Raw genomic sequence first — 27,137 nt, 5'->3', positions numbered from 1 at the left:
TTTCACTTGGGCAGGCACCGGGAATGGGTCTCTGGAATGGCAGGCTCGAGCTCTGCCACTGAGCCACCATTGTCCACCCGAGACACTGTTCTTTTGAATCTTCTTTTCCAGATAAGGGAAATAATGTTTAGAGAGGTTAAAGAACTTGTTCAAGTTCACTAAGTTAAAAGCAAAGCAAAACAATGCAGAGGCTCATGCAAAATTCATTACATAGGAGCAATGTATTTGGAAATCTTTTTCTCTCATGTTTCTCATATTATTCCTTTCTCCCTATCAATTTTCAATTCCATGGTCATTGTTTCAGAGATTTGTAAGACTGAGAAGAACGACAAAAATGAAAGGGTCATCTAAAGTTTGGTTTTAAAGTCTTGATGTCTTAGAAAATTATAGATCAGAGAGAAAATAAGCTTGGAGGTGTTTGGTACGTTAAAAATGGCAAGTGAAGGTGCCACTGAGGTAGCCAGGACTTGACTGTGGAATGCCTCCTTCAACAAAAAAATGTGATCCCCTAGAGAAATGGCCTAGTATTAAATGCAATACTTATCTTCTTTGCACTGGGAAAATATTGATATACTGTGTCTTGAGCATCATTATGGTTTACAACAAGATGTAAATTTAAGGGACAAAATTCCTTAATTTTGTTTGGTTTTCTCATACAGTAATGCTTCCTTCTGAGAAAGAAAGAAGTCAACTAAATTAAATTTTAAATGGTGAAGACAGACACACACACAAAGAAAGAAAGTCATCAAGAGGCAGAAGTCATTCAAGATCTAGGTCTCATGGAAGATGTCATTGTGGTAGAAGCAGAGAATGGAAGAAGTCTCTGTCTAGGGGGCTGAAGAGATCATGACCCAGAAGCAGGGAAAGAAAACATCGGATCAGATCTCATTGCTGCTTAAGAGCAACACAGCCTTAAAAGTAAAAGCAGAAGTAAGGCAAGGAGTAGAAGTTGAAATAGAAAGAAGATAATTGAAAAGTCAAGAAGATTTAGCAGAAGTTTAAGTCAGACTCCTAGTCTACCTCCTTTAGAAGTAGAAACACAACAATGGATTCACAAGATCCCTTAGTCTGGAAGTTGGAAACGGCAAAGGAATTACGAAAACAATGAGAAAAGGAAATGGTCGAAAAACAGAAATAACAAGAAATCGCTGCAGCAACTACAGCTACTGGAGTTTTTGTCCTCACTGTTGCTACCCTCTTGGTACCCTGAACACAAGTAATTCCTCATAGCTATGGTAGCTCAAATGGCAACCCTGCAAGCTAAAGCTTTGGCAGAGACTGGAGTAGCTGTACCTAGCTATTATAATCCAGAGCCTGTGAATCCAGTGAAATTTGCTGAACAAGTAAAAGATTAAAGAAAAAAGGGAAATGCTTTGGCAAGGCAAGAAAGAGTGGAGACAAATCACAGTCTGCTGAAATATGGGAAATATTGAATTTGGGGACAAGGACCAAAATGTCAAATTTAGTAAATTATGAGTATCGAGTAAAAATGAATCTAGATGTAGCTTAGTAAATAAAGTTACAAGACTATGAAGCAACAGGAAGATGTATTTAGAAATCTAGATGCTCAGTATGAAATGGCAAATTCATACTTCAAACTATGATAGTTTGAAGTTGTATGTATCCCCAAAAGATCTTGTTCTGAAAGCTAATCCATTTTTTTTTGGTGTAGAGCAATCGTAGGTAGGACCTTTTGGTTAGGTTATTTCAGTTGAGGTATGCCCCAGGTGGCTCTTAATCCTCTTACTGAAGTCCTTTATGAGAGATAAAATTCAAAGTAAAAATCCAGAGAAGCTCAGAGAGAAAAGCCAGAGAAGCTCAGAAAGGACATACAGAATGTAAAAGAGACATAAGTTAAAAGAGAAACACACAGAAGCTCAGAGAGAAAGCCACAGATGGAATATCCAAAAGCTGAAAGCAATGAAAACTGTAAGAAAAATACCAGCAGACACCACCATAAGCCTTCCCATGTGACAGAAGAGTCCTGGATCATATAAGCTTTTCTTTGAGGAGATATCACCTTGTCGATCCCTTGATTTGAACATTTTCACAGCCTTATGACAGTAGACTAATAAATCCCTGCTGTTAAAATCCAGAAGACTTGATACTCTCACAAGCATTGGGGACTGTCAATTTGATAGGCCAGTTCCTCGATCTCAGAGCTTGCCCTTATGAAGTTCATTCTTGCAAAGAAGAAGCTCAGCCTACTTATGATTGTGTCTAAGACATAGCAACCTCTATTTTTGCTCAGATGGGGCCTCTTTCTCAAAGCCAACCCCATAGGTGAGTTCGCTGTCCTCTCCCCTACATGGGACATGACTCCCAGGAATGAGCCTGACCCTGGCCTCATGGGAGTGAGAAAGATTTCTTAACGAGAAGAGAGAAGATAAATGAAACAAAATAAAATTTTAGTGGCTGAGCGATTTCAAATAAACTGAAAGGTCTTTCTGGAGGTTATTCTTATACAGTATATAGATATTTCCTTTCAGTTTTTGGTGTATTGGAGTAGCTAGAGGGAAATACCTCAAACTGATGAACTGTAATCCCATAGGTTTGATTCTTAAAGATGATTGAATAACTATAGAGCTTTTAAGGTGTGACCATGTAAGTATGAAAGTCTTGTGACTGACACTCCCTTTATCCAGTGTATGGACAGATAAGTAATAAAAAAAAAAAAAAGATAAAATTAAATAAACAGTAGGGGGTTATGGGAGGCATGGAATGTTTTGGGTATTCTTTTAATGTTCAAAATTTTATTATAATGATGAATTCACCACCTTATACAGATACTGTGAACCACTGTACACTTTGGATGAATATATCTCACTTATAACATCATAATAAAAAGGAAAAAACAAAGCCAGCCCATTTGTGATATATTGCATTTCAGCAACCCTGGCAAACTAAAACACAAACACAAATATAAAGAGAAATGGGATTAGGTTTCACATCTTCAATGCAAGGAATGGAGGCAGTTTCAAAAATACCACACTTTCAAAGACTTTTTATAGACTTTTATTTTTCTGATGTCAGGTCCTTATTCACCGAATAGCTAGGATTCTAGCTTGTAAGGGTATTGTGTTGACTTTAATTTATTGAAAAATACATTTTTTTTTTTTTTTTAGTAAATATCAGAGCAGTGATACTGGTATTAGTGTTGTAATCAGGTTAAACCCATTTCCATTAAAGTTGGCAGAATTAAAGGAAAATATGCTTTAGTTCATGAATTCTACTTTTCAAACATACAAAAACCGCAAGTGGGATGTAATCTCATACATAGATTTTTTCACATCAGCTGTCTTGTATACTTTTGTATTAACCTTGTACAGTCATTTTTACCTCTTGAAACATGTAGATGTCCTTTAGAAGATCCAGCCATTTGGTATATAACCCAGCACAAAATAAAGCATATTATTTTATGAAAATAAAATTTTTTTTCTTAAAAAAAATAAAACAAGAGTAAGAGCGTGTCTACATTGGAGTTCATGATTCAACCAACTCAAGCCTACAGAGGGAAGTCTGAGCTCCTCTTTCTCATATAGAGCACAGGACAAAACAGCAAGACTTTTGTGACAGAACAGCTGATCAAAAGGGACTGTACACAGAGGGACTTTTCAACAGCTCCACAGATGCTTCTATATTGGCTATTTTTTTAGTAGCAAATTTGATGTGTGGAAATGCTGTAGCTATATCAGTCTTTGTGAGAGAAAGTCCATGTTGCTGAAATTATGTTTATACTGCATTCCTGTCAACTGGATTTTTGTTTATGAACTGATTGAATAATCCCTGAGCTGGTTGGAGATGGAGGCTGACAAACAGAATAAGCAAATTCATAAAGTCAGAAACTAAAATATAGGTTACCAGGGGCTGAGTTGAGGGTAGGGAATGGAGAATTTATATTTAAATTATGCAGTTTATATTCAGGATAAGAGGAAAAGTTTTAGTAATAGATGGTATAATGCAAGATTGTGAATGTATTTAATAGCACCAAAACATATATTTGAATGTGGTTAAAAAGCGGCATTTCAGGGTTGTATATATGTTACTAGAATAATACTTTAAAAATAAATAAGAAAAGCCATAAGATTTTACAATACGAACAGTGGACCCAAAGTTGAACTATGAGTTACAGCCAATAGTACAATTATAAAAATGTTCTTTCATCAGTTGCAATATGTATATCATACTAATGCAAGACGTTCAAAATAGGATGGTATATTGGAAACTTGTATTTTTTGCATGATTTTTCTGTAAACCTACAACTTCTCTAATTAAAAAAATGGGCTGGCCTGTCCTCATGATGAATACTAATACTGTGATGGTTTGAAGTTGTAGGCACCCTAGAAAGGATCATGTTCCTAAAGCTAATCCATTCCTGTGGGAACAGACCTATTGTAGGTGGAAACTTTTTATTTGGTTATTTCAATTGAGATGTGACACACCTCATTCGAGGTGGATCATAATTTTGGTACTGGCCTTCTTTATAAGAAAAAAGCCCCAGAGAAGTTTAGAAAGAATCACACAGAAGCTAAGAGAGGAAGCCACTGAAGCCAGAAGCTAGAAGCAAAGAAACCCAGGAGAGAAGGACCAGCAGATGTCACCATATGCTTTGCTATCTGACAAAGGTGTCCCAGATTGCCACCAGCCTTTCTTCTAGGAGATGGTATCATCCTGTGGATGCCTTAATTTGGACAGTTTCATGGCCTTAGAGCTATAAATGGTTAAGCTAATGAATCCCCATCATTAAAAACCAGTCCATTTTTAATATATTACATTTTGTCGGCTTTAGCAAACTAAAACAAGCACTTTTATAATACGAGTTGCATAGATATGTGCATCCACAATATCCATGAAAAAGAAAATCAAAAAAAAATCTAAAAAAATAGGCAAAGGATTTGAAAGGCAGTTTACAAAAGAGGATGTCAACTCAGCAATATATATATTGAATGTATGAAAAGGTACTCAATTTCATCAATCAACAGAGAGATGTAAATTAAAATGAAAATGCAACTACAAAATAGAGGAGACTGTGGACCAACTGGATTATCTATACATGGCTAGTGGGAGTTTAAATTGTATAACTACTTTGTAAAACAGTTTGGAGATGTTGAGAAAAGCTGACTATACTTATACCTATTGACATGACAGTTCATCTAGAAATATCAAAAGAAAAGCACTATTCCATAATAGGTTCAATATGGAAACTACTCAAATGCTCTGCTAGAGCAGAATTGAATAAACAGATGAGTAGTATATTCATAAACAGAAATACTATTCGTACTGCAAGAGAATGACTGATTTGCAATTAACATAGGACAATTAGGATGCAACTTATGAATAATATTTAGTAAAGAGAAGACAGAAACAAAAGACGATATACAGTATGGTCTCAATCATACACAGTGCAACAAAAAGGGTAAAACTAATTTATGCTGTTAGAAGTGAGGAAAGCAGTTATCAAATGGAGGAGTTAAGTGACTGATAGGAAGCACAAAGCTTGTGGTATAAGAATTATTTTTATGATATCAAAATGGATATTGCATCTAGTTATGCAATTATGGTAGGTACCCTTTACTGCATGCATATATACTTCAAAACAAGTTTTATAAAACAAACAGAATCAGATAGTGTTTATTCAGAAAATTGGTAAATAAACATTAATGGTTTTCAGTTTGAAAGGGGTCTATTGTGAGATGGAGTTAGGTGAGACTACATTGACCACTGTCTAAAATAGCATTCTATGTTCTTTAGACTTAATAGAGAATTGGAGCCAGTACTCAGTATTTCTCTGTAGGTATGGATATTGATCTTTCTTCCGAACAGGAATATTTTGTAAGTTCCATTAGGGAAGGCTAAAAGGAAGGTTCAGAATGGACACATGGGTTGTGTGGACTCCTTTCTAAAGGTACAAAGCCTCACTTTCATTCAGAATGCTCTGAATGCAAAGGCTAACTGAGGTACCAAACTCATTGCATGGTATCTTATGTTATGCATGAGCTTTGTTAGTCACACATACTTATTGGATTCCTTGTTGATTTTATTTTGGGGGATAACATTTAATTAAATGAAAACTGAGTTTTCCATGGGTTATAGCAACCTCAGAGTTGGTTACTGACTATAATAAGCATCATTTCTACTTTGTTTTGGGTGGCAAATTGTAACTACATTTTCTTGGCAAGTAATTGTCCAGCCCACCTGAAAATGTTGAGCCCATTTCAAAGTATAGATCTTTCTACAAGTGTATACAGTGAAGGAAAACAGTATAGAGTTCTTTAAGATTTGGGCACACCAATTGTCCCTCTAAGTCAGAATGAAGGACAAGTCTTCTAAGGTTTTATTTTTTATTTTTATTTTCAATCAGTTGAACGAGGTGAGTGGCCAAGACTGCCATATTAAATTGACTAAACTTAGGCTTCTCTTTGACTCCATGGCCACCACCTCCCCTTCACCTCAGCCCTTAGACTATCCAGGTATCTCCTAACTAGGTAGATTCTTATCTCCTTATTTCTCCCTACCATCTCTTACAGATTCCAACTGACCTAAGTTACTGCAGAGGAGAACATTTTGAACCAAGTGGTCTCAACTGCAACCTCAGGAAAAAAAAAAAAATCACTCACTCATCCCGGTTATCAACCTTTCTATCATACTCCAACCCACTCTGAGTTCCCTAAAAAAACTTGCTTTTTCTTTGTTTCAATGAAGTTGATTTTTGCTCTCTTCCCTCTCATGGTAGCTATAAATGAAATCACCCTTGCCTGTTTCACACAGTTGGTGCAGGTTTGTTTTTTTGTTTTGTTTTGTTTTTTATTACAGTTACCTCTGCAGTGGCTGGGTGGGATACGAACATCCACGGGACCACAGGATTCTCAACCAGACTGACTTAAGTGCATTACAAACCTCTTGTCCTTCTCCTTCTTGAATGTCTGGGAACTGGTGAGTGTCTAACTCTTGATGTGATGCTCCAGATAGTTTGCTCATTGTAGTAGGATAAGAACTTGATTTTTGTTCTTTGAAAGTACATTTTTGTGTGTTGAGATCTCATTGAGTGGGATTCCCTTCTGAGCTCAATTTTGAGGTAGTTCTTTTGGACTGAGTGAGAAGCTTCCTGAACAGAAGTCATCTTGGCTCTTTGGAGAGGGGATATCAACACTGACTCCTTTGAGTGAGACTTTTTCTGGCTCCTTTCTCCCTGACCCCTTCCACTTAGCATGTCTTTTCCTGGCTTCTCTTTGAATGAGAAACTTTCTGGAGAGAAGTCTTGGCTCCTTTGACTCCTTCCTGACTCATTTAGTGAGTTAGTGAAACCATCTTTTGTTTTCTTTATTGAGGTCTCGTTGAAATTTTGAAATCCCTCTCTTTCTCTCTTTTGAGATCCCATGAATTTTGGGCTGCATTTAGTTCCTCCTTCACTGTGGGATATGCACTGTCTTCTGATTCTTCTTTAAAGACTCATGTTGATTATATGCTTTGCCATTATAGTGCTATTCTCCATGGTTTGATTTCACTAGGAACTTTCTATAACTTTGATGACCTCTTTGGGAAATGAGATCTCTCCAAACTGGCTTATCTAAGACTTCTGCATTCTCTTACCTTCCCTCTTCTTTCTCTCTTTTTATTACTTCCAATCTTTCTTTCAGCTACTTTGAATCCTCTCCCTTCTCTTTCCAGCCCCTCAGTTCCCTATAGTCATTGGAGCTTTGGGCCCCTTTTCCCCATTGAGGCTCTTTCTGGGCTAAGGGACCCCAAAAAGCAATCAACTGAGGCTGAAAAATATTTAATTTGGAATACGCTGTGTATGGTCATCCATTCAGATTGACTTTAGGAACACCCAGATGGCTGATTCAGCTCTCCTTAGTCCCTCACCCTGAATTCAATTCACATCCCCTGCAAGATTACTCATCAGTTGAAGAAAATCATCTTAACAGTTTTCACTCCACTAATATGGATGAGGAAGTTTTGGCACATATATTACACAAGTGATCTTAACTTTTCCCATCTTTCAGGGTATAACCCGTTTAAAAAATTATCTAAAATGGGGAAAGACAAAAGTCAACTCATGGAAGTTTTGTATTTCTGTGTTTATGTCTAGCTCATGGCTGATGTTTTTAAGATTGAAACTATAAGCTCTCTGTGTCTGTTTGTATATTTAGGTATGTATGCATATCATAGGTATGCTATTTTCCTATCTCTGGTTGGTATTACCAAATTAAATTATGAAATACCTTAAAGGAGCACCATTCAAATTGGCTTAGAGATAAAAGAATGCTAACATAAATTAAATATTCTGAAAATCTCAGAGTAAATTTCTGATAAAGTGTATTAGCTAGGGTTCTCTAGAGAAACAGATTCAGTAAGAGATATCTGTAAATGTAAAATCTAAAAAAGTGTCTCACATAACTGTGGGATGTAAGAGTCCAAGGGCAGGCAGTGAGCTGGCAGCTCCAATGAAGGTCCTCAGTGAACTCTCTAGACAGGCTGGCTGGCTGGGCAGGAAGAGAGTCTCTTCTGAATCTTCCTTAAAAACTGTCCGGTGATTAGATTAAGCATCACTCATTGCAGAAGACCCTCCCCTTAGCTGATTGTAAATGCAATTAACTGTGGGTGCAGCCCACAGGGTCATAACTTAAGTCCATGAAATGTCCTCACAGCAACAGACAGGCCAGCCTTTGCCCAATGAGACGACAGGGCACTACTACCCAGTTAAGTTGACACATGAACCTGATCATAACATACAGTTAATGTAGAAAGTACTGTTACAAAAACTAATCCAAATTTTTAAGAATTCAAGTACACATAATTTAAACTTTGAAAAATGGGATTAGTTTAACATTATTCATTTAATAAAAACAGCTATGTATTCCAAGTTTATCAGTGTCAGGTACAATACAGGTTTATATTTTTATGCATTTTTATTTTACTTGGGTATGTTCTTCCTAAACTTATACAGATTTACTGATCATATAAGCTAGCATTACACCTACTAGCTATTTAATATGATAAAAATGTATAACTGTGCATTTAACTAAATTGAGTATTAATTCTGATAAACTTTATTTCAATAGCAATTATGTTTTGTAGGATGTCAGCCTGTATATTCCAAGACTTTTTGATAACTTAAATTCTTAGTTAAACTAAAATAAATATGCAAGGTATGCAAAATGTGTTTTTCTTGAGGAAAATGAGAAGAGCTTTGTCCTCAATTAAATAACTCATTTCTACATTATGAGGGAAAGAAAGTGTAGGATAAAACCTAAAAGAATATGGAAAGTTTTAGAAGACTTACAAAAAAAGGAGTTTTATTCTTTGTGTGGTCATAGCTGGATGAAACTTGATGGATTCATTTATAACATTTTTAAAGAGCTTTGGAATCTAATAGTATACTGATGCAGAACTGGAATCAGGGTTTTTTTTTTGTTTTCGCTGTTAAAATGACAATATCTTCTTGCATTGCTTATCTGCACTTGTTAAGTGTTAGGAAAAGGTTTTCCTTTACCTTCGGAGTAATTGGCCTAGAAGACAGAGATTCTGTGTCTTATCAAAATAATTTCCTTTGGGCAGGCTGCGGTGGCTCAGCGGGCAAGAGTGCTTGCCTGCCATGCCGGAGGACCCCGGTTCGATTCCCGGCCCCAGCCCATGTAAAAAACAAACAAACAAACAAAATATAATAAAACAAGAAAATGTTTAAAGATGTTTCCCTTCCTTCCATCCTTCCTTCCTTCTCTCTGTCTTTCCTTCCCTTCCTCCCTCTCTCTTTAAAAAAAAAAAAAATAAAAAAAAATAATTTCCTTTGTTATATTGATTTTATCATGTCCTTGCTTGTTTAAAAGAATCAAGTCTTACTCTTAAAAGAACTAAGGTTTTTACAAACAGGTTACCTTCTGTAATCATCAAATAAAGATACTAGCACCACATTGTGAGTATAATTAACAACACTGACATATATATGAATATGATTAAAAGGGGAAATGTAAGATTCCATATATAGTGGCAGAATAACATTAAAAAAAAATACTTGGGGTTTTAAATGGATGACTATAGAGAGAAATTTTATGTTAAGATAGAAAGCTGTAATAGACTCATGGGTTATCAGATTCTGCTCCTGTTCATTGTCTTTGAGTTACTTTACCCTTTAGAAACTACAGGTAACTGTGTGGTTTTGTTGCCTACCTGTAAATTGGATTGGATCCTGTTATCTTGCACATATTGTCAACCTTTACCATTTTTTTTTTATACTTGCAGTTTCCCTCAATGTTTGGCTATATCTATTCAAACTGATATTTTCAATTTTCCTCCCACCCTCCTGACCTGATATCCCTGCAAACTAAAACCGACACCCTAAACCCTTATTAAGACTCTAAGTTGTCCTGCAGCTGGCCTTTTCTCCAGGATACAAAGGCACACTGACAGCAGACCGTGCATGTACTGGATTTTTCTCTGAACAAGCCTTGGGTCACTACAAAAGTGCTTAGGTCACTAACAAAGTCTTGTAAAATGCTCAAAACATACATGTCCTTATAGGAGAGAAAACCATGGCTGTGGACAACAGCACCAAGAGCAGACATATTTTAGCTCCAAAAACTCAGAGCTTTGCTACCTCGTGGAAAGCTTTTCAATCACTGGCTTCTTACATATTAATATGAGTTTTTACACTAATATTTGACTTCTTTTTTCAGACAATCCTCTTTTAAGATGCCTGATCCTAAAACAACTGACCTTTACCATCACCTTTCAACAGATGATTCATCTGCAACAATGCTGGAAAATGTCTTCAAGAAGCTATTGCCTAGACTCTACTTCATCCTAGTCAGACCTATAACCCCTCTGAGCTGTTTAGTAATGAATACATATCACTTATCTTGAACAAAAGAAGACTCTAGTCAGGAGAGCTTTTACTACCCTTAGTTTGACTAAATTTTAGACAGGATTTTCCCTGATCCAGGTGCTTGATTCCCTCTCACCCCAGCCCTTACACCATCTATGCACCTGAGAGACCATGTGTCTCCTTGTCTCCTTCCTCCATTACAGCCTTTATAGATTCCAGGTGACATAATGCAAGCTGCAATAAAACTGAGGACCAGTTATTATTTTTTTACAACTTGAGTGTGAAATTTGGGGATAAGGTTTAGAAGACCGTATTTTGGTGGGATCTGGGCACTGTAATCACCCCAATGTTCTTTAAATGCCAGGTACTATGACTAACTTAACCAGTTCAGTGAAGTTTGCTCATTCCCCACCTCAGGGCTGTTCCCTGAATGGTGGCAAAACATGGTGGCCCCTTCAGGCCCTGCTGAAGTCTAGTGGAGAAAGGAAGATACTTCTCAAAGGTTATCCCTTGACTTTCCTATATTTTCTGTAGTTGGAAAGTATAAATACTTTCTGTATTTGTAGTGAGAAGCTTGATGATTATTTTGAATTGTCTTCTTCCCTAGATACCACATCTTGGGAGCCCAGAGTGGGGTCTGGAGCTATTCTGCACCATGCCAATATACACTAGCAATTTCTGATCATTTCCTTCATTAGAGCTTTACAAAATTTCAGACATATTTCCTAGTATGTTTTTCCTGTGGTTGTTTTTCTTGATTTTCTTGCTCTTTGGCTATTTCAGGTTAATTTCATTAAAGGAGAGACTGTCAACCTATTTTATAACATCATTTTTACCAAAAACTTTTCCAATCATTCTTACATATATATGTGTTTATATTTTTATATATTTGATTACTACAATTGTTGAACAAAATTGTGTTTGTTGGTCAAATACTTTCGAATCTGTCTCTTTGTATTTCTACTGTCAATCTTCTGCTTTAAAGATTCTTTAAGAAAATGAGATACATACAGCGACTTTCAGATAGCATGTCATGTTTTTTTTTTTTCCATTATTCCTCAAAATCTTTGAAAATTTTAATTGCTCATTAGATGAAGTCTTGGCCAGGATTTTGTGCTTTAAATAACTTTTCTCTTTCTAGTCTCTATCTCCTGTTGTTTTAACTCCCTTGGAAGGCAAGCAGATGATAATTTGCATGCCAAGCTCTACACTTGTTGGTAGTGCCTACCTGAAGTTCTATGCTAAAACAGAACCTCAGGCCATATTGAGGCCTTGCAATAACTAATGCTGCAATAGAATTTTAATAACTTCTACTGAAGTTGTATGAGGAAGCATTGCTGACATTTTCTGTATTGTTTGTGTTTTTGGCCCTTTGAAAATAACTCTGCTTTCTCCCAATGGCCTAAGTGCAGCCTTTCATCTAAAGCCCAAATTGAGTCCTGTCAATCATGAAACATTTTACAATTGTTATAAAATCTTAGTGTTTCTAGGAGTTTAGAAAATGATCCGAAGTGTCTACTCATTTGCTTGCTATTTATCACATGCATTCTTCTATGATTTTTATATATTGATTTATGGGCTTTTTTTTCTAATATGTAATGTGTATACTGTGTTCTTTTGATTAGAATTTTATTTATTGCATTCCTCTGTGGAATTTTAGGTCCTGACACTATACCTTCTATGCAGTTTGCTTTCAGTCAGCATTTACTATGATGAAGATGATATATAACTTGATTTTTTATCCAGAAGATTTGGTCTGAGATGGCACCTTGAATATTGTGTAGAATGAAGTAGAAAATGAATGTGCCTCAATATAAAAAGGAAATGTCTGTGAAAGTAGGTAACAAGTTTAAATCAAAAAAATAGCCTGAATGGCAGCGTCAGCTCTCAAGCTTTCATGCTTTAATCAACTTTAACTTCTGGGACGGTTTTGTCCATAAGTTACTTTAGAATTAGGGGGGAGAAGTTCTTTGAATCAAATGTGTTACACGGGCAGTGAGCTTTATGCTTCTGACAAAAGGTTTTTTTTTTTCTTTTATGATGAAAGATCTAGTGACGTTGAAAACTTAAAAATAACGTTAGAAAATTTTCTCCATGAAGTACTTGAAAACCACCTTGGAAATATGTCAAAATGTATGAAACAAGGGCTATTTGTGTTAAGTGAGAGAAAGCCTCGTTTTAAAAGAAGAAGCTGGAGGGATGGATTTATTACAAAACCCAAAATAGGGAGAACAGTTACTCATGAATGGCTAGAATCAGGAAATAAAGTATTTAGAAATGTGGTTAATCTCTCTATTGACCCAGCCTCATACAGAAACTTATCTCTACTCTTCTCTTGGCATCTGTTTTACTCTTTCTTGGTCTTCAGATTGGTTGTTTATGCTTTGTTTGGCTACATGAAAGCTCCAGTTTCAGAACTGACTAATTAGAGTCTGAGTGCTAATTCCAAGTACTCAGAAAGTAGTATATGGCCCAAGTTGGGAAAGTTATCTTCCACTCATGGGGTGAATTGTATTTTCCAAAATGGCTTCAATGAGATCTCCAACCCTATGCGATCTTACAATGAGATGATTACACCTTTTCCGTAACGTAAAGGTGGGGGGTTGCTTTCCATTTATTTGAATCTGCGTGGGCTCATGTCCATGATGAAAGTGATATTAAGTGGCTTTCAAGGTTTGTGAGAAAAGGTAATATACCCTTTACCCTGGTTCTTTTAGAGTGCTTTCTTCTAGGGACTCAGGAGTCATGCTGTGAAGAGGTCAGGCCACATGGGGAGGCCACAAGGGGAGGCCACATGTCAGAGTTCTGACTGAGACCCCTCCCTGATCCCAGCTGACTGCCCACTGTTAATTACTAAGTATGTGAGTAAGGAAGCCTTTGAAATGACTCCAACCCCAACCATCACCTGACCATCTCATGTGAGAGTTTGCAAAAGAACTGCCCTAGGTAAGCCTAGTCAATTCCCAAATCCATGAGTGATAATACAGAATAACGGTTATTGGTTTCACCCACTCTTTTTAAGATTAATATAAAGAAATTGGCAACAGCAATATTGGGTAGACAGGGAGGAGTGAGTTCATAGAGTACAAACAAGTCTGCATGAGCTCACTGCTTTGAGTGTCAGTTCTAACAGAAGAGAGAGCTTGGAATGGCAAGACATCACAAAACTCGACAGTTATTTCTGTACTGTGAAATGAATAATGCTGGGTAATTCTTTGTTAGTAAATCTTTTTTTTTTTTATTAATTAACAAAAAAAAAAAGAAATTAACCCAACATTTAGAAATCATACCATTCTACATATGCAATCAGTAATTCTTAACATCATCACATAGATGCATGATCATCGTTTCTTAGTACATTTGCATCGGTTTAGAAGAACTAGCGACACACCAGACAAAGATATAGAATGTTAATATAGAGAAAAGAAATAAAAGTAATAATAATAGTAAAAAAAAAACAGAAAAACAAAAACAAAAACAAAAACGAACAAACAAAAACAAACAAACAAACTAAACCTATTGTAAAGTAATCATGTTAAAACACTGAATTAAGCTGCATCTGAGCTATAGGTTTAGTTTGTTAGTAAATCTTAACAGGAGTCAGGTGAATGGAGTTGGAAACAGGGCTGCTAACATAGGTGTTTTGGGAAAAAAACTCACTAAATGGTGTTTTTTTATGCTCATATCTTTGATCAAACAAAGTTAACAAATGCTTACTGAGATTTTACCATGGACCAAGTAATACACTAATCTCTGGGGTACAGAGACAAAAAGCACAGTTCCTTTTATTTAGGAAGACATTTGGCCAGGAAATGTTACTACAATTCCAGATACTATAATAGAAGTGGTCTGAGTATAGTGTGGGCACCAAAAAAGAACCAGTCCTTTGTACTGGGTATTGAGGAATTGTAGAAGAGTCAGAAAAGATGTCAATAGGAAATAATTGTTGAGCTGACTTTGGATCTTCAAAGGACTAAACTTGATAATGTAAGCTATATTTGACTAGATTTATATTTCATATGCTTGATATTTCTCAAGCTAATATTGCTTGATGTGTATTTATTTTTTACATAAATGGTACTATTATCATATTAAGATGAAGTGTGTTTCTAGCAATGTGGTTACACAACTTTATAAGGATATTGTATACTCTCCTGCCATCTATGTTTAAGTAGAAATAGATTGGAAACTTCATAACACTTGATTTCATTGGCTGCAAGGAACCATTTTTTTCAGTGATCTCTAGAGACACATGATAGCATAAATTAGAAAGAATCCTCTGTCCAATAAAACAGGAAATTATATTAACCATATGGCATATACCACACTATGAAAATTAAGTATTGTCTCAGCAATGGAGAAAAAATTTCCTAAAGATTTTGCCAATTTTGAAATGAAAATAATTTCCCATTTCATGGTCTATTAATTTTCTCTGACTCCTAATATGAAAGTGGAAGAACCCACATGCATAGGGCTGGAGATGGGAGGAAAAGAAGGAAATTTATGAAGACTACTTCAACCTTAATATCGTATCATAAAAAGCTTGTCTTATTCATTCATTGCTGAATTAGCTGTGGTCAGTTCTTTTGTGTCCCATTTCCAAACTCCTAAATCCTTAATTCTAAATTTTCAGCTAGTAGATTGAAACTATACCATCATCTCTATTGCTGGTTTATAAAACATTGATGTCAGGACTTGTGACTCCAATAGGATCTTCAATAAAAACAGTCTCCAAGAAACTAGTAAGATTTAACAACGAAGAACTTGGAAAAATACAACTACCCATAAATCCTTGATCTTCCATTCAATCATTCTTTTCCAATTACTGAGATAATGAAAATATTAAGAGAATAATTTAGTAAGCATTGAAATGAATTAATTCTTAGAATATGATTTTCCCCCAAGAATGTAAGATGAAAAGCCTCTCCTTTCCTATTCTCTTTAGATACAGAGAGGTACATTTGCATTCTTTATTTCCTCTCAGAAGAACAGGAAAATAAAGTCATAAAAACCATATAGGTTCACTAGCTTATTCAAGCATAACGAATGAATTAGAAGTAAAGGTTTAATTTTAATTAAGCTGATACTTATGTATACATGTAATGTTGCTCCTTAACAAAGATTTATTGTCACATATTTCCTAAAGGAAAATAAGCTGAACAAGAATGGGGTTTTATATGCATATAATTTAGTGCCTGGTAAATTAGTAGCTTTTCTGGAGTAATTCATTGTTAGAGAATTCAAAAAAGCAGTTCTATTGTAAAGGACATTAATGGATGTTTTCTTAATTGCCATAACTTAACTTATGTTAATGCTGAAAAATCTATTTTAAATAAAGTTTTAAAGAAGAACTACAAATCTTTTAATTTTCGTTACTAACATCTGAAAATATAAAAAGCAGATTAAGTTGGTTAAACACTAGTTTGTTGCTTACATAATTAAATTCATTTGCATGGAACACATTAATTTTGCAAGCTGCTGCATAGGAATAAGTGAGGCTTAAGTTTCCTTATTAAATTAATTAATGTGATTTATTTGGGAACAAGAAGAAAAATAAATGAGCATCGTAATTACGTTATTATCTTTTTAGTAGTTTGAAGCTGTATGTAACCCAAAGGTCATGTTCTTTTATTTCATGACTGTGTGTATAGACTTACTGTGGATGTGACCTTTTGTTTAGATTATTTCAATTCAGTTGTGACCGAACTCATTCAAAGTGAGTCTTAATCCTCTTATTGGAGTCCTTTATAAGAGGATAAAACACATACAAAAGCTAAGAAATGAAGTTAAGAGAAGCTCATAGAAAAATGATCCAGAGAAGCTGAAGAGAGGAAGCCACTGAAGCAGCAATCTGGAAGGAATGAAAGCTGGGAGATGAGGAGCAGCAGACGTCACCTAGTGTCTTGCTATCTGCCAGTAGTCCAGTTATTGTTCTGTTGATACCTTGATCTAGATATTTTTTCACGGCCTCAGCTCCGTAATGTGTAAGCTAATAAATCCCCATTGTAAATGTCAACCTTTTTTCTGGTATATTGCATTTCATCAGTTCATTTCACCTAACAAACCAAAACAATACTCTTTCATTGATTTTTTTATGATTAAACTTCGTGATGCCTCTTACCACTTTCATTCATCTCCTATTTCTCTTCTCCTTTCTTTCTGAACACAACTTGTCATTTTTGATATGGGAGTAATAGCTAACTTAAAGTGACGATGAGAGATTAAATGAAGTACTCTTGTGCGAAATCATTTGGCAATGCCTATAACATAAAGGAATTCATTTTTTCCTCCCTTCTCTTTTGGTATTTGGGGATGGATGTATAATAGGGAAGTTTTTGGTTGCATCAGAGGCAAAGGAAGAAGAAAATAGATTTAGCTCCTTTTTCTTATCCTTCAATTATTGTTGTGCTTGTTTTATAAGTGTCATTGTCTTTTCATTTTTTTTAGCTTCTATGGGAATGTTAGGTATTTTCCTTTTTAATGACTGTTCAGTAAAGGAAAAAGAAAATAATTCTTCTATTTTCTAAATCATATTCTCTCTAAAACAATTTCCTCCTTCACATTAAAACAATACATTTCTTTTATGGAGGAGTAATCTTAAGAACAGATTCAATTAATGTACTGTAGAAATGTACAGAAGGAGAGATGGCATTGGCTTGGGTGGTGGAAAAAGCTAATAAAGGATGAGAAAACATTATGAAAAGGTGTAATTTGTGGTTTTCTTTCAAGGAAAATGAGATTGAGCCTTGTGGAGATAGAAAAGAAGGTCATTCCAAATTGAGGCAGAAGTCTTAAACACTGTCTATTAAAAGCAATGTTCAGGTTAAACACACAAAATATTCCATTAGGCACATGGGAGATTATTTTAGGTTATACACTGGTGATAATTTTCAATTCAGTTTTATTATCTATATTAAAATGCATATTCATAAATGTGCAATTATTACACTAAAGCCAATTAAAATAACCTCATCAGTTGTGCTATTACTTGGGATAAGGCAATGGTGAATCAAAGCAGGTGGGGTGGAGGGATTGATCTAAGGTCAATATAAATAAAAATATTACATAAACAACAGGAATGATGGTACCTAAATATGAAAAAAAACTCTTGAGAGAAGTAATATTAATAAAATTTTAAAACTCCGTGAGAAAGTAAAATACATTGTAGATAATTCAGGGAAAATCCCAATTCTTGGATTTAATCATTTAAATTTTGACATTTTAAAAGACTATATCCGAAGTTTCCCAGCTTCCTTGACAGATACCACATCGTAGGAGTTAAAAGGTTGTTGTTTAACCTAAAGCTTGCAGACACAAGTCTATGAGGAAATGCGGACTTGAGCTTTTAGGATCTGCAGCTTCAATAGAAGCCTAGATATGAACAATGAGGTGTGGAAGAGACTTGCTGAAGGGAAATTAACATCCTAGCCTTAGAAGTATTTACTTCTTGGAACTTGTTTTTGCATTGTATAGCTTTGATATGCAAACAACCTTTATCCCCTTTCTTTCTAGTATATAATTTTGTACTTGGCTGAAAATAAACTTGTGTGAAGACTGATGTCCCCGGATCCCCTGATCCCTTTCTCTGTCTCGTTTTACTTTAACATTCCTTAGGGTCATAGCTGCGGCCAACACCACATAATTGGTCAGCTTAACAATAGGAATTTATTGGCTCATAGTTTCATAGGCTAGAAGGCTTGCTTACTCCTTCAGTCTGTAATGTTCTGTCTGCTCTGCACTCTTGCATTCTTTGACTTCTCCTTCAAGTGGCAATATCTTCTTCTTTCCCATTTGAGCTCTGTTAACTCTCAGCTTCTTGCTTCACCATTTGGCTTCATAATGTCTGCAGTAATAGGATTAAGGTCCACCCTCATTCAGCTGGACCACACCTTAACTAAAAATAACATATATTCAAAAGACCCTATTTACAATGGCTTTATACCATAGGAGTGGATTAAGGTAAAGAATGAACTTTCTTCTATGGTACATCATTCAACCTACCACAAATACTAAAAATCTGCCACAGGTAAAAATTTGTAATTTTTGTTAAAGTACAAATTCAAATCACATGCCTTCTATAGCTAGTGGGTACAAGTAAGACACAGAGTTGCTGAGAAAATGTAATCAGGTGACAAGCATCTTTATATAAGTGCTTATGATGCTATGTAAGCATTCTCATTAAGAGTGTATGTAAATTACATTAGTCTGTAATTATACTTTAATTAGATTACATGGGGATGTTTATGAAGTTGGAAATTTGGTGTCTTTGGCTCCTTTGTTATCTGCTAATTCCATTGCTTAGTATACTGCATGGCTTAATTTTTTAATGTTTTTTAAATTGAATTGAAGAAAGATTCAATATATATCAAAGATTGCTATTTTGATTTTAGGAATTGAAAGTTATGTTGAGAACAGGGTATAAAGAACCTAAAATTCTGGGCTCAAAAGTTTGAAACTTACACTTTTATTCACTAGAACTCTTGTGAGGAGAGGAAGAACACCTAGTGAGCTGAGACAGTACATTCAATGCAATGGGACTGATGATTACAGAGAAAAAAAAGTTTGACAATAAAGGGGCCTTCCAACACAGGTTGGAAGGAGGAGCAGTTGGGAATTTCGGTGAAATAGTTTTGAAAATGCCCTGAGCATATCACACTCTTCTGGGGATGGGTATGACAGAATGTAATAGAGGACATGTAATAATTACAGTTTGGGCTAGGAAGGGAAAGGAAAAAATAGTCTAGGATGACCAAAGGACATGAGAACTGCCCTGAAGTTTGGCAAATTTCAATTTTGCTTAGAGCTGGATCTAAACCTAACTGAAGACTGATGGGAAAACCAAACATGGCTTCTTCACTTTAACACGAGATTAGCATAACTTCCTCTTCTATGCTTTCACTTTAGCAAACTCAACTCTAAAGAAGGAAGCTCCCACATTAGCCTGTTTTGTGTGTGCACATTTTTTTTGCTTTCCCCTCAGATGGACTAGGTGGTAAAGAGGAAGAAACACTGCAAAGAGCTGCTGCCATTTTCAATTTCCTCACCCTTATATGTGCTGTAATAGAGACTTAATTAACTTCATGAGCATCATTAATAAAAGTTATTTAAAATAATATCAAAATTTATTAAATTCAAATACAGATTATTTTTTAAAAGTGACAGTGATATTTCATATTTATTAAAAGATTATTAACAATCTATGAAGAGTATCGGAGAGATAAATAATAATATAGTCAATAGAATCCAAAAACAGCACACTAATTAATATTGTATGATGATGATGATAAAATAATAATGCTTTGCAGTGTAGCAAGTTTGCATCATAATATAAGTATATTCATACTCAATATTTGAGCTGGTTTGAAAGGATTTAGGTGCCCTAGAAAGGCCATGTTTTAATCCTAATCAATCTTGTGGCAGGAACCATTTCTCTTATTCCCTATTCAATAACGTAGGTTGGAAAGTTGATTAGGTTATCTCCACTGAGATGTGACTCACTGAATTGTGGGTATGAACTTTTGACTATTGGGAGATGTGACTCCACCCATTCCAGGTGGATCTTGATTACTTTACTGGAATCCTTTCAAAGAGGAACATTTTGGAAAAGGCTTGGGATTCTGAGGGCAGAGAATGACAACAGAATAACGAGAGCTATGAAGCAGAGAACCCATGCTGCCAAAGACCTTTGGAGATATGTTCCCAGGTGAGCTTCATGAAACAAGAAGCCAGAAGAGAAAACTAGCAGATGCCACCAAGTTCACCATGTGCCTTTCCAGTTGAGAGAGAAACTCAGAACTTCATCAGAATTTCTTGAGTGAAGATAACCTCTTGTTGGTGCCTTAATTTGGGCATTTTAATAGACTTACTTTAATTGGGACACTTACTAGGCCTTAGAACTTTAAAGTAGCAACTTTTTAAATTCCTCTTTTTAAAAGCCATTCCATTTCTGGTATATTGCATTCTGGCATCTAGCAAACTAGAACAATATCTTACCTAATTCTCATAGCAGAAAGGTGATTCGTCCTCACTGGCACTTAATCAGGAGGAAATCGAAGCTCAGTCAGGACTTGTGACATCTTCAGTGTAGCACATTTACTAACTGGTTGCGCCTACTTTCTTATTCCATGTGACCCTTTGAGATATATATGTATTCCAAAGCAAACTTTTTAAAAATTCCCTTTTCAGGATTATAATAGTTCCATTTCAGTGCTCCTTTAAACAACTTACCTTTTTTTCTTCTATGATTCATATCTTTTTAATTTAGTTAAGATGCATGGTTTCATATTCAAGTAAAACTTTTTAAATGAATATAAAATTAAGAACACTACTGATAGCCATCTTCAATTAGCTACAAAATTGATAGAACTGAAAAAGAGCTGTGGCATCTTTGAGCTATAGTCCTTTGCTCAAACCCAGTCATCAGCTCCAACACCTTAGAGCATTTGGCCTGATGATAGTATTGTGAAAATATTTAATTTTAATAGTTTCTTTCTAGGCCCTTTCATTTCCTATTTCTTCATCTATTTTTACCATATAATTAGTAATAGACTATTTGGAAATGTCACAAAATCTACCTAACCTTATTTTAACTACTAAAATAGTGCAAGACAAAAAGCTAAGAAAAAAAAAGCAGCAAGATACTCAAATACGAACACAGATAGGAAAGAATCAATGAGGAGAAACAATTTCTGTCTCATTTTCTCTGGACCTGTTTTATCTCAGGAAGAATTACATGTGAGGTCTTGGACATGTGATTTCCATGACTTACAAATATAATATTGATCAACTGCTTATGGGGACTTGAGTGTCCAGGGTGAGGCCTGATTGAAGCTTCATGGTTCCCTGATGAATCTAGGAATCAGCTTCTTCAGATATGTCATAAAGGGAAATTAGGGGGAAATATTCTGATACATTTTTCAGAAATGGTAACTGATGGATTTGCAGATCTCTGGGATAATGTTTAGTTTATTTCATAAACCGTTGGGAACACGTATAGAAGTGTTTTTGCTAGAAATGCTATTTTTGACTATTTTTATTGCACTTATTTTTCACTTTCAATTAAGATATAGTTAACAAGGAATGTTTTACAATGGGCAACAGGTCACAGTTCAAATCTCATTCATAAACATGCTTAGGTGTTTTTCTCATGAAGTTATATCAAACATAACAAAACCTCATCAGACCTATGTTAGCCATAACTTAAATCTTATCAATTCCTATCTGCTTTGTGACTTAATGTATGAATAATTATGATTATAATATGGATAGCTTGTTTTAGAGATATTTTTCACAGTGTGGTTGATTATGCAACTCTAGGGTTTCTTTACTACTTTACTGATATTCAAACTAAGACACAGACCAACCCACTAAGCAGATGCAGCACATTTCAAAATGTTTTAAGGTTTTGCAATGTATTTCTCTTTAGAATGCCAAAAATTATATTTAAGATGCTCATCTTGTTGTAAATTATTCTTAAAAATGTGTACTTTTATTCAATAATTATGTAGTGAGTGCTTTTAAGCATGGTGCTAGATTCTAGAGACAGATATAGAAAATATACAGTTAATACAGTTTCAGTCTTTATGGAATTTACAAATGGGGAATAAGACTTTAAGAAGATGCGAAATAAAGCATAATCCTAAGGAGACACAAAATAAAGCAGAATCCTAAATTCAGATGCGAATGTGCTGATAGAAAAGTTCAGGGATGTACTTGAGATTGGAGAGAATGGAATGGAAGGAAAGACCTCTTTGATAAAGTGAACTTTAAACTGAAGTTCAAAGGAGGCACTAGAGATGATTGGGTAAGAGAATGATGGTAGAGTATTTCAGATGAAGGGAATATAGGTGCAAAAAACTAAGGTTGAAAATTTCTCAGCTTGTTGGAGTAATTTGAAGAAGGTCAACATGGGTTGGTATTTCCTGAGTGAAGTGGAAAGCACTGCACAATGAGGATGGTGAACAGTCAGGGTTGTTCAGGCAAGTCCTTGTACAACCCATGAAGGAATTTTAATTGTATCTTAAACACAACAGGTTAGCACTGTGATTTTTAAGCAGGCCATGTCTGAGTTCATTTGCCTTATAAAAGTATTACTCTGCCAGCTTTGTTCAGAATGGAATGCAGGAGGGGAGCCATTAGTGTCAACTGGCAAGACACAATGGCATTATGAATTAGACCAATATGGAAATGAGGAAATGTAGGTAGATTTGACATAGATAGATTTTGGAGATCCATCCAATAGTGCGTAAATGCAGAGAGGAGATGGAGAAAAGAGACGTACTGAGTGATTCTCAGATTTTTTTTTTGATATGAGAAGCCAGGTAGCTATAGTTTTATTTACTGAAATGAGGGATCAGAAAAGGAGTATACCACAAAGAGAAATAGGTTGAGGATGTTGGTTTGTGTTATGCTAAGTGTGACAATTTTGTGAGAAACCCAAGTAGAAATTCAAGAAATAAATTAAATACACAGATGTGAATCTTGAAAGAGAGGTGGAGGCTAGATATATACCATAGGCAATTTAATAGTATTTGAGGCAATAGGAGAAGAGTACCTTGCGTCTGAGCATACTGTAAAAAAGATAATAGGGCTCAAGACCAAACCTTAAAGATACTACTATCTAGGGATGGGTACATAAAGATGAACTTTCAAAGGATCACTATCTTCGGCCAGAGCAGTAGGAGAAAAAGGTGTCATAGAAGAGACTGCATATATATATATATATACACACAGAAGTATTGGGATTAGTTTATTCTATATTTTTAAATAATGTTTCTACTGAATAACTCCTAAAGCAATGAGAAATGAACAAACACCACCAGAAGTGAAGATGTAAGTCAAAATTTTCAACCGTTAAATTAGAACAATATTTTTATCTTAAAATGCATAATGATTTCATGTTGTATTCCATAATATACCCATAATATACCCTATATATATATATATTTATTTTTTTTTTTTGCCTGGGCAGGCACTGGGAATCGAACCTGGGTCTCCGGCATTGCAGGCAAGAATTCTGCCTGTGGAGTCACCGTGGCCCACCCTTTAATATACCCATAATATTTTGAAGGAAAAATGTTCTTAATGATTATCATAACTGTAATGGATGCTTTGGAAACACCCTTGGCTTTTTGTAACTCCTGATCTATTTGTATATGCTTCCAAGTGTTCTCGTCTCCTCTTTGAGAATTATGGTCTCAGATATTTTTCTTTCCCTAAACACCTAAACACACCTAAAACTAGCAAAATCTTTTCCCCATGGTAAGTACTTGCTTCTTATTTGAATACATTATTTAATATTTGCATATATATTTGGGCATTTTTGGCGTAAAAGAAGGAAAACTAAAAGTGGAAACAGAAAATCTGTATGCAAATCTGAACTAACTGGGATAAATCATTGTGATTATTTAAAAACATCATCTGCCTGGCAATTTCCAGTAGTATAGCTCCCAAACTGCCTCCATTTTTCCTGCTTTTGCTTTTACTTTTCTCCTCCACTTGGACTATAGTTTCTGGAGAAGATGAGCAAGGGCCGTGATTTAGAGGAAGTCATTATTTTCTAACAATTAACAGGTAGTCACATTTTATGGAGAAATCACAAAATATTCAGAGAAATGCATGATTAATCTCTCCCCACAAAGTACATATAACATTTTTCTATTATAAATTTTGCTTATAAAAATGTAAAAAATGCAGGAAATCTCAATAGTAACCATTAAGGATTAATTGGATGACAAGTTATTAAGCTGTCTTAAAATGAGAAGGGGATGTGACGATCATAATCTAACAACATAGAAAGAAATAAGAGATATGAAATGCCAAATTAGCACTCTGGTTCTTTCCGTGGTCCTTCACACTGTGAATCCACGGTGGATGATAAAATAGGAATGTCAGGTATGAATACAAGTAAAAATTGTGTACAATCCTAGGAGATGCAAGGGTAGTTCAGTGGTAGAATTTTCACCAAGAAACAAGCAGAAAACAAACAAACGAAAATTCAACATATGGTGCTGCAATAACAGGATACTCACATGGAAAAATATTGAAATGTGACCCCACCATACAGCATACAAAAAAAAAATGTATACAACAATTAACTCTTTTTAAATTAACAATATACTTTGTGCTTTAAAATCAGCAATGACAGTCATAGGGGTCAAGATGGCGGCTTAACAACGTGCGCCTTTTAGTTCATCCTCCAGAACAACTGCTAAATAACCAGAAACAGTACAGAACAGCTCCTGGGGCCACGTCAGTGACCAGACACACAGCATACCCCAGTCTGGACCAGCTGGACCCACTGCGAGCACCCCCCAAAACCGTGATTTCCCAAAGCTGCGGCGGCCAGTGCCCCTCCCCCACAGGCCGCTTCCCAGAGGGGAAAGGAAAGGACTTTACTGGCAGCAGTGACTGGGCACAATCAAACACCAATTGTGGAACTAATTAACAAATTCTGACTACTAAAAATAGGCCCCCAGCTTAGGTGAACCCAATCAAAGTGGAGGTTGCTCATTTTTGCCCTGGCACCAAGGGGGCAGGACTGACAGAAAAAGGGGGAAAAAAAAGAAGAAAACAGGTTTTTGTGACTGTGTATCTACAAAGGCTTGACTGCCTCTGGATACAGCGGCAGGACTTATCAGGCTGCAACTGCCCCAGGCATAGGCAGAAGTGAGCTCTTTGGGGGGCTTATCTGGAGCCTGTGCCTTCCCCAGGGGAGGGGTGAAGGCCCACCCAGGTGGAATCCCTCCATCAAGGAATTCAGACACCAGTGCTTGGTAATTTGAAGCCATTAAAACCAGCCTACAACCTCTCCTCTGTCTCCAACAAACCCTCAGCCAAAGTTAAAGGTACCACATCATCTTATACTAGTGGGACCTGCAGTCAGACAAGCGCCACATACTGGGCAGGATAAGAAAAACAGAGTCCAGAGACTTCACAGGAAAGTCTTTCAACCTGCTGGGTCTCATGCTCAGGGAAAACTGATGCAGGTGACTCTTTCCTCCTGATAGGAGGTCAGTTTGGTCTGGGAAAATCTGGCTGGGGTCTATAATATCTAAGCAGACCCTCCTAAGTGTGTGTGGGGGAAAGGTACCACACAAGCAGGGCAAGAAACAAGAAAACAAGAACTGAAAAATTCTCCTCTGTTAAACAAAACTTAAGCTAAAGGTTCAGATAAAGCTGAACAGAATATCAAAGAACAGATAGAAAACAAATTCATCCAGCAAGAAAACCCTAGATAAAAGAAGTGAAGAAGTGAAAGCAATCTCCAGAATAAACTAATTAAAGTAATTAAATGCCTAGACACCAGCAAAAAATAACAGATCACACTAAGGAAATTGAAGATATGGCCCAGTAAAAGGAACAAACCAACAATTCAAATGACATACAGGAGGTGAAACAACTAATTCAGAATATACGAACAGACATGGAAAACCTCATCAAAAACCAAATCAGTGAATTGAGGAAGGATATAAAAAAGGCAAGGAAGGAACAAAAAGAAGAAACTGAAAGTCTGAAAAAACAAATCACAGAACTTATGGGAATGAAAGACACAGTAGAAGAGATGAAAAAAACAATGGAAACCTACAATGGTAGATTTCGAGAGGCAGAACATAGGATTAATGAACCGGAGGACAGAACATCTGAAATCCAACAAGAAAGAGAAACTATAGGAAAAAAAATGGAAAAATATGAGCAGGGACTCAGGGAATTGAAAGACAATATGAAGCACATGAATATACATGTTATGGGTATCCCAGAAGGAGAAGAGAAGGGAAGAGGAGAAAAACTAATGGAGGAAATTATCACTGAAAATTTCCCAACTCTTATGAAAGACTTAAAATTACAGATCCAAGAAGTGCAGCATACCCCAAAGAGAACAGATCCAAATAGACATACTCCAAGACATTTAATAATCAGAATGTCCAAGGTCAAAGAGAAAGAGAGGATCTTGAAAGCAGCAAGAGAAAAGCAAGCCATCACATACAAGGGAAGCCCAATAAGACTATGCGTAGATCTCACAGCAGAAACCATGGAGGCAAGAAGACAGTGGGATAATATATTCAAATTATTAAAAGAGAAAAACTGCCAACCAAGAATTCTATATCCAGCAAAATTGTCCTTCAAAAATGAGGGAGAAATGAAAACATTTTCAGACAAAAAATCACTGAGAGAATTTGTGACCAAGAGACCAGCTCTGCAAGAAATACTAAAGGGAACACTAGAGACAGATACGAAGACAGAAGAGAGAGGTGTGGAGAAGAGTGTAGAAAGGAAGACTATGAGTAAAGGTAAAAGGAAAGAAAATTAGATATGA

At 35.7% G+C, this 27,137-nt stretch overlaps 1 pseudogene; it reads left to right on the top strand.

Annotated features, from left to right (window-relative positions):
- The first annotated feature begins 661 nt into the window (after positions 1 to 661).
- Positions 662 to 3,052, top strand: LOC143645259 (arginine/serine-rich coiled-coil protein 2 pseudogene; annotated as a pseudogene).
- The last annotated feature ends 24,085 nt before the right edge of the window (positions 3,053 to 27,137 follow it).

This window comes from Tamandua tetradactyla, chromosome 8, assembly GCF_023851605.1.
Source record: "Tamandua tetradactyla isolate mTamTet1 chromosome 8, mTamTet1.pri, whole genome shotgun sequence".
NCBI classification, from domain to species: domain Eukaryota; kingdom Metazoa; phylum Chordata; class Mammalia; order Pilosa; family Myrmecophagidae; genus Tamandua; species Tamandua tetradactyla.
This window is presented reverse-complemented; position numbering and strand designations above follow the sequence as displayed.